Source organism: Anastrepha obliqua, chromosome 1 (assembly GCF_027943255.1).
Source record: "Anastrepha obliqua isolate idAnaObli1 chromosome 1, idAnaObli1_1.0, whole genome shotgun sequence".
Taxonomy (NCBI): Eukaryota; Metazoa; Arthropoda; class Insecta; order Diptera; family Tephritidae; genus Anastrepha; species Anastrepha obliqua.
This window is the reverse complement of record NC_072892.1, coordinates 97,695,027-97,704,349: the sequence shown is the minus strand read 5'-3', so window position 1 is coordinate 97,704,349 and position 9,323 is coordinate 97,695,027.

Here is a 9,323-nt window from a genome sequence, read left to right as displayed (position 1 = left end):
GTGATCTATGTTATTTGGTTGTCGTGATATGTTTCAGTTGTCAAATCATTCAAAAATGGCATTCATTACAAGGTGGGCATTTATTTGTAACATGCAATATTTACACGCACCAGGTCTTAACTAACATCTTCTTGACCGATGTTTTTGAGAGTTTTCTTCAAGTTCTAAAAACTAAACTGAAAACCTTTCCCATATTGCATGCTCTGTTACGACTGGTCTGGTTTTAATAATTTGTGCTCGGTTTCTTTATTCTCTTCTTTCATTAGATTTTTTCTGAAAAATCACTTGAGCCAAGTTTTTCCTAATCTATGATCTTTAAACGGAGCTACTTTTCCGCTATCTCTGATCATCTTCCCTCTTTAATGGAAAACCACATTTTCACATGTTTATTCTCTAATTCTATGCTCTTCATCAAGTCTTCGGGATACATAAAAGATTCAGTACCTCTTTTATTTTTATCATCCGTAATTAAACTTGACACTCGATTATATAAAGTGGACTTGGGCATATTCTATGTAGCCTTGGATTTACACAAGATAATGCTCTGAAGACAATTGGGGGTAAATATTAGCTGTCAAAAAGGAGAAACTGTTTTTGCATGACCTAGACGCTCGGACAGTTATAAAGACAATTCGATTATTTCGTGAATTAAAACGAGACGTCGCCAAATTGGCCAGTTACGTGAAATTACTTGCAAAATTCACTATCTTCGCAAAATCGTGGGCAGTGACGAAGGCAATGAAACAATTAAGAATATATGTACGAGTATTAGTAAAAAAGTGTGCACTTATTGCTATTGTTTTTGCAAAACAGTCACGTGTAAAAGGCAAAGTTGTCGGAACCTTTTTCATACTCATGGTTTTGTTGTGAATTTCCCAAAGATATACTAAAACTTTCGTTGTTTTCTGATTTTCAGTTCTCGGACAGATTACCCGCTGATTGAATTCAGCAGTAAATTTGAATTCAGTTTTCGCTCATGAATTTTGGGCCCTGCTGCGTAAATGCCCGACTTAATTTTAAACAGAATTTACTAGTATTTTCGAAGACCTTTTAAACATAACAATTTTCTTATTTTAGATTACAAAGCGAAAAGTGTCGAACTACTGGTGCACTTTCTCTAATAACTGAGAAAATAATAAAATGTGCAGCAGATGAAATCAATTCACCACACAGCCCCAAGCAGGCGTTTTTTCTTTTTCTTCATCGTTTGTCTACATTCGTTTTTATTACCTGTAGTGGAATGCAACATATTTTAACGATATTCGCATTATTACCTTTACTTTACCACAATTTTAACGATTCGGAAGCCCATCTCATAATACAAATCGATAAGACAAAATCAGCTGTTTTGGTTAACAATGCGATTATCACAAACTAGACGACAACAAATTTGAGAAAATAAAAATTAAAGGGGTTAATTAAAATGGCGAAATTACATTATTAAAAAGTTATTAATTATTTGGCCTATGATTTATCGCGTGGATTGGAGGCAGTGAGCCAGTTGGAACAGTAGATCGACATTCGCCCCGAGATGTGGACAATACTTTCCATTTGGTTTCATGGGAGTTTCAAAAACTATTCTGGTTAAAACTCAGACTCGGCTGAAGAATTAATTTCTCAGCTTGAAAGTCTACTTGCAAGTTCCAGAATACAAGTGATTTGAACTGAAAAACAGGTAAATCTTATATAGTATCTTCTAGCCCTTAATTGTTAGGTTCCAGCTGCATTGCGAGCTTTCGTGATTGGATGTTATCAATGACCCTTCGGTGAACAATGGAGAATACTCATTAGACAGACATCCGTTAGCCATTTAACTTCACTGCTCTTATTTGTTGTAATCAGCCTGAAAATAATTTGTGCAATCAAATATATATGTAAATATATATGATTGCTGTCATGAATTTTTAGAATTTACACAATTATTTTACTTATAATTTTCGAAAAAATACCGCTTTTTATTTATTCAAACTAATAAAAAAAAGGCACGCTCCGTAGCTGCGTTAGTATACTTGGGCGTACCTTACTTGCAGTAGGTCTGTTTTAGGTTGTGATCATTGTTTGCAGTTTTTTTAATTAGAAATTTGCAAAAAAAAAGAGAAAAAATACTGTATTTTCGATTTCAAAACGATAACCTCCAAACAAAAAAGAAATTGAGGCTTTTGAATCTTATTAGATATCAATAACGGAAAACAATTAATTTGAAATAAAATAACATTGGTCTCAATTATGAGTTGGATTCGATCTTCGATATTCGCTGGTTGTCGAAGATCGAAAATCGAATGTCAATTTAGTATTAGGAGCGGTGCATGCCTGTCGGAATTTTCGTTGTATACCGAATTTACAGTCGAATGCAATTTTGCTTTCGATTGTGTAGCGTATTGTGGGAAAATTTGTTAAAATGTTAGTTGTTTGCGATTATTTATTGTTTTATAGTAACCAAATAATAAACATATACTAATTTTGTTAATTTTATGCAGGTCGAAAGTCGTGAGTACCAAACAGCTATTAGAAAGGCTGCTTGCATTAATGGAAGAGAGTTCACAATTCGCGAAAGGGATTTGCACAAAAGTTCAAGCAGCAAAAAAATGGGAGGAGTTTGCAACGGAGCTGAGTTGTTTCCGACCACCAGTCAGAACGGCAGCAAAATGGATTAAGGTTAATAATGTTTTTTTTTTATGATGTTTGTAGAAATACATTTTTCCTTTCCCTTGGCAGGTAGGGGCTGATGAATGACGAATATTTGAATATAACTAGAAAATTTATAACAAAAATAAAAAAAGAAACTATGGCGTAAAGGTTTTTATTTAATACTTTCTAGTTTTTTCTACATATAATATTCTAAGAATTTCATTTCTTATGTTTTCTGCTTTTCCGTTATTTGACTCCACTTCAATATCTCCAGCATCATCGTTGAGGGTCTCATCGGATAACTCTTCATCCGGAAGTTGAACATTGTAAAGCAGACAACTGTTGTGCAAAGCTGCACACACATTAATAATTTGTGTTGCTTTTTTTGGAGCATAGTGGAGAGCTCTTGCCTGCAACAAACATCTAAATCGGTTATTCAAGACTCCAATTGTTCTCTCAATGATATTTCTCGCTTTAGCATGTTGTTTGTTGTATGCCCTTTGTGGAGACCCTTCCTCAGAGTTTCTGAACGGCGTCACTAAATATGGTTTTAGAGCGTATCCAGCATCACCTGAGACAGACAAAAATTATTAAAAACGGAATTTCAATTGGTGTTTATTACATACCGAGGAGCCAAGTATTGCGACGGCCATTGAGATGTTGCTCCTATAAATGCGCTTTCAATGGCGACATGTTGAAAGCCATAGAATGAGTAGCTCCTAAATTTTTCGCATTTATATAAGTTATTTTCATTGTATGATCACAAACTTAAAATTTACATTATTCGCATTTAGAATTTATGACTCATATTTACATAAGTATATGCAAATGTCTACTTACAATCATAGCATTAATGTTGTAGAATCCCTTCCTGTTGTAATACAAATGCTGAACTTCTTTCCTGGGAGCGACAATTTTAATATGGGCGCCATCACAGACAATTGTTCCTGGAATCCAGTATTTGCTATAAAAAAGTGCTTTTGTTTGTTGCAGATCAGCCTCTGTCTGTACTACTAAATTGTATCCATCTTTGGCAAATATATTTTCCAGGACATCTATTACTTCCCGTTGTACTCATTTTTACAAAAAATACTTTTTTTACTTTTAAAAATGTTGTTAACAAAGAATTTCAATACAATCGTTTTTTCTTCTATTTTGATTTGTTGTATTAGCTCAGAAAACATTGTCTATTGTAAATTCGTCGAGCGATTGAAATTCACAATAGTCCTATTCTTCAGCGAATGAGCACCATAATACCAAATGAAAATTCGTTCGATCAGTACTTTCGACTACAGTCGAAGATAAAATGTTGCTCAATAATAACATGTTTAATGAATCAAAAATAGTCTATTTAAATAGGTGTATTTTAATCCAACTTGGTTTTAAGAAAATTCAATAACTCAATCTGAAGCATTTTGACGTGATAACGTCTTATAATTCGATTTAACAGGCTGCACGCACGAAAAAATGTGTCGTTACCTTGCTCATTTAGCGTTACCTTGCTCATTTGTCGTTACCTTGAATGAACTGCAAGCGAAAGCGCGGAACGAACGACAAAGCAAACAAAGCAAACGAAAGGCAACGTTCGACATCTTGCTCTCTTCTATTTAAGTGAGCGTATATATGTATGTATATGCGCATATGTACATATATAAATTCACGTATTTGTATTTGCATATGCCTTCTTATTGATTATTATTAATTTGATTTACTTGAAGAATTTAAAATAAAACCAAGTTTGTTAATAATACCTGTTGTTTTAATGTTATTATTATTAATTTTTTTATTATATTATATATGAAGGAAAAAATGTATGGTAATGTTTACCACATACCTTATAAGATATGTTTTATACTAATATATGTATGTATATAAACATGCATATACATATACAATTTCGCGAAATTTTCAAAAAGAACAAATCTATATGTAAAGATGCATACAAATCATATGGACATATCAAATATACGAATCTATTCCGTACGCAAGCAAATGTAAGCTAATGTGCTTGAACTGTGAGCGAGAGCGCGGAACGAACGATAAAGAGCACAATCGGCCCCCGCGTTCGGCAACGTTCGACATCTGACTCTGTCCTACTTGAGTGAGCATATATATATATGTATATATATGCGCATTTGTATATAAATTCACATACTTATATTTGCATATGCCTTCTTCCTGTGTGCATGGTAATGAACCATTTCTCTGTTGAGAATAGGACGATGATAGAAAAAGTAGGAAATGAAAGGGAGTGTTTCGAGTGTAAAGTGTCTTGAAAAAGGCAAATCGATGATGGTGCCTCTTAGTGTTGTTGACTTATTAACGTCTGATGCACAATCGAAATTGAAGATATCTTTCATGAATTTGATAAATGTTTCGTAATTTTTCACGCTTGTGTAAATGTAACTTGACCTATTCCATTGCAATTCCTTTTACCTCCTCCTCTATATCCATACAAAATATCTATCAAACAAATAAAATTAAAATTTTGTTTTGAAAATTGCAACCATTCCATCAATATTTTCTTATGACGTTGTCACGTTAAACTATCGTCAGTAAACCGAATTTACAGACAACCTCTTTTTTAAAGTAATTTTTTGTTCTTAAAATACCAGAGAGTGCAAGAATTTCAAATTTCTATTCTATTTTTTTCTTATTCAAATTGATTTTTTCACATTTTCTGTGGCGACTGGAATGGACAGGACAGCAGAAACCATTTGTAAACAAATAAACGACAAGCTAACTAGCATATCGAATATCAGAGTTACCGAACGATTTTTTAAATTTCAATTAAAAAAACTAGAAAAATATTTAAGATATTTTAATTTATGAAATTTCGGAAAAATTGTACTTTCTACTAAAAACAGTAAACTTGTCTAAAAGCTGTACAGTTAAAACTGTGAATTTTACAGGATTGGTGGTGGTTTAAACAGAGAATGTTAATGGAGTGAGAAGGCGCAAATGTTACTGTTAAATATTTTTAGTACAATTGAGTTTAGCCCACACAAAAAATAAAAACACTACACATCTCTCACCTCAACATTCAATTCAATTTAATTTTTTACAATTTTTTTTTTTTTTTTGAAATAGTAATGTATGTACATTTGACCTGTTCTGTTTCTCTGATTTAACTTTGCTTCACAGCACCGACTCCGCTGCTCATGTGTATGTACATATGTATACTTATATATGTGTAGGTATGTGCATTTACGTATTTCTCAACATTAATTCACGGTGCTGTTTTTGTTTAAATGCAATCAAAGAAATTTTGTTAAGAAATTTCATGAATTATGTTCCATCATTAAACATCTAAAATAAGCAAACATTAAAAACTTAATGTGGTAAAATTCTGAGGTAATTATTTTTCATGCGTTGTTTTCATTGATAGTTAGTGCAAAACCTAATGTGGTAGTCTAAAATCTACCTGCTAGAGAAACTTTCAACACTCAATTGCACTAAAAATACTCAGCAGTAACATTTGCCCATTGTCAACATTCTCTGTCTGAATATCCCTATCTAAATGTTTATCAACATATTATAGCAACATTAAAGTGGTTTGTGTATGAGATGCGCACGGGCGCCATCTCTAAGTGAAGTTTCGCGATACAGAGTGAAACAATGTGAAGTAATTTAGATTTTTTCTTTAGAATTGAAATATAATATAAAAATTATAAAAGGTGCTATTCTGTATTTTATTTTGTTATTTTGATTTAGATGGATTCTGCAATTTTTTTAGGTAGTTGATGTCGAGTTTTATATGCGTTGTCTATTATGAAATGGAATTCTTATGACTTCACTTAAAAATTACGCTTCTTACAATGTATCAGCTGTAGGTACACCAGCAAATGAATATCGAAAAAGTCGGATATCCAAAACAGTTTAATAAATCATGTATTGAGGATTATCCGGAAAGGTTTCCTAGATACTTAAAAGCATAATAATTGTAATAACTTTGTATCAATTAGTGTGGCCCATGGCCGATACTTCGACCTAAAAGATCTTTTCTGTCTTATTATTCACGTAACTTCTGATTAATTTAGTATAATTCACATCACTAAACATTTATGAAAATTATTTTAAAAACTAATATGTTTTTTTAGCAATCCGAAAGGAAAAATATTCTAACAATAATATACATAATTGAATAGACTGAGTAGGTGGTCCAACCAGAGAATGTTAATGATTATGATAAATCCATTAGTATTCTCTGATTCAACATAATGAAGCAGCGATTCCAAACACTACTATACCTGTTTAGTACCAGGCATAATTTAGACAAACGAAAGAAATGAGAATTGCAATCAGAAACAGGGGCCGCCCCTGTCGATAACGAATTATAATTGAAAAGTTTACATTTTCAATTTTTTGTTTCAAACAGATATTTTTTTAATTAATTTAATAATTTAAAAAGGAAATTTAAGTTTTTAAAATAATTTGTAAAAATAAGTTTTTTTGTTGATGAGAAAGTATGTGAACGAAAGTAGTGAAAAATCGCAAGTTCAAAACTTTATCAAGCAGCCATTTTTACAGACAGGGATTGGTTCAAATTTTATAGATTATTTTTATTAAATGAATTTACCCTCTAAAGAAAAAAAAAAACAGAAAAAATTCGGACCCTTAAACTAACATTTAGGATATAGTGTCATATATACATATTAGGGCGGGTCGATTAAAAAATCGCTCATTGCTCTGTGAAAATTGTATTCTAGGGATCCAAATAAGAAACTTTGCCGAAGGAACCATACCTCTAAAACGAATTCTGATGTCCCCCAATTTCAAAATATCACCATTTTTGACCTTTACATGAAAAAATCAGCTAAATGGCTATGTTTTTTCTTTATTTTTATTTATTTATAATAATATTTATTATATATTTATAATAATATCTATTTTTTCTCTTAAGAAATTTATTTAGTCAGAACATACATATGTAAATGAAAAAATTAATTTAAGTGAGGTATAGAAAAGAAACTAAAAAGTTTGACCCAAATTGGAGGACTTCAGAATTCGTTTTAGAGGTATGGTTCCTTCGGCAAAGTTTCTTATTTTGATCACTAGAATATGATTTTCACAGAGCAATGGGCGATTTTTTTGCCTCCCCACAAATCGACCCGGTCTAGTACATATATCGCTCGCTTAACCGAAACCTTAATGATATTTTGTAGTTTTTGTTGTTTGGTATTTGTATTAAATAATCTTAGTTAGTTAGCGACTAGCGTCGTTTTATTACCACTGTTCTCTTGTGATGCCCTTTTTTTGTTTTTTTTTTATTTTTTTTTATTTTTTATTTTTTTTTTTATATTTTTTGTTTTGAAGTCAAATCCATTTCGTGAGATCCAGATATAACAGCAAATTTTGTATCTCTATGTCTGCGGTTTCATTAATTTGTTGTAGGAAATGTTTACCGAACGATCTAAGTCTTGCCCTACCTAGCCCTGGACATTCACATAAGTAATAGAAAAGTATTTCTTACACCCCCTCCGCCTGACACCTTCTGCAGATGAGATTAAAAGGAATAATGAGTCTGGCTGCATGATCCTCTACCTTCCAGTGACCTGGAAGGGTTGCAGTAGAACGTGAAATGATTTTCTTGATGTAGTACATGCAGTTAATTGATTCCACCTTCTTTCGGTTAAAGCATAGTATTGTGGCGCAATTGATTCTATTGAATGGGGTAGCGACTGCAACCGTCTCTGTTATGTCTAGTGTCGAACCCTTTCTTGCTAGCTCGTCTGGTTTCTCATTAACCCTCTATATTCCTGTGTCCGCGCACCCATATCAGAGTAATTTGAAGCCAATGACCAAGTAATTCTAACTAGTTCCTCTCTACATTGAGAAACTAGTTTGGATGAAATGGAGTTGGAGTCTAAGGCCTTGATAGCTGCTTGACTGTCTGAAAAGATAGTTACTCTTGCCCCAATTTCTATGTAATGTTTCAGTGATTTGCAAGCTTCGCTGATTGTTAATAGTTTTGCCCGGAACGTGCTGGCATAGTCAGGAAGTCGAATTGATTTGGATCAGTTGAGCGGCTCCGAACAGAGGCCAGCTCCCACACCACAGTTCATCTTAGAACCGTCAGTGTAGATTTCAACATCAATTCTACCAACCCAGACTAGTGCCGCTAACAAATGCGCTTACAGTGGCTTTGTAGGACCAATTGGATAACTTTGGTTGAAGACTCCATTTTTTACTCAAATTCTCTAACACGTGTAAAGTGCTATATTAGCTTTCTCATCCCTATATGCTACATTGGGTCTCCAGCTGAGTTTGGGATCTAGCATAACTCCTAAGTATTTTGCTTGTTCGGTTAGCGTTAGACTAACTCAGTTTAATTTTGAGAGATCAAAGTCTGGGATCTTGGTTTTCTTAGGGGAATCGTTGTTTCTCGAGTATTCCACAGCATAACTATATTTACAGTCACCTGCTATTGGTGACCTATCACAGTGGTCGAAATGGTAGATCTAGCAGCATTTTCTTCGCATGCTTTTTCAGTTTGATTTCCAAATGAGCTCACAGATGTTCAATTACATTAATGTCTGGAGATTGTGGAGTTGCTTCAAGTACTTTAGGACAGTTGTACATAAGCCAAGCAAGTGTCTTATGCTTGGGATCGTTGTCTTGATAGTACTGGAAATTGTCCTTAATTTCCAACTTGCCACAACTTTGGACCGAATTTTCTTTCATAATTGTTACAT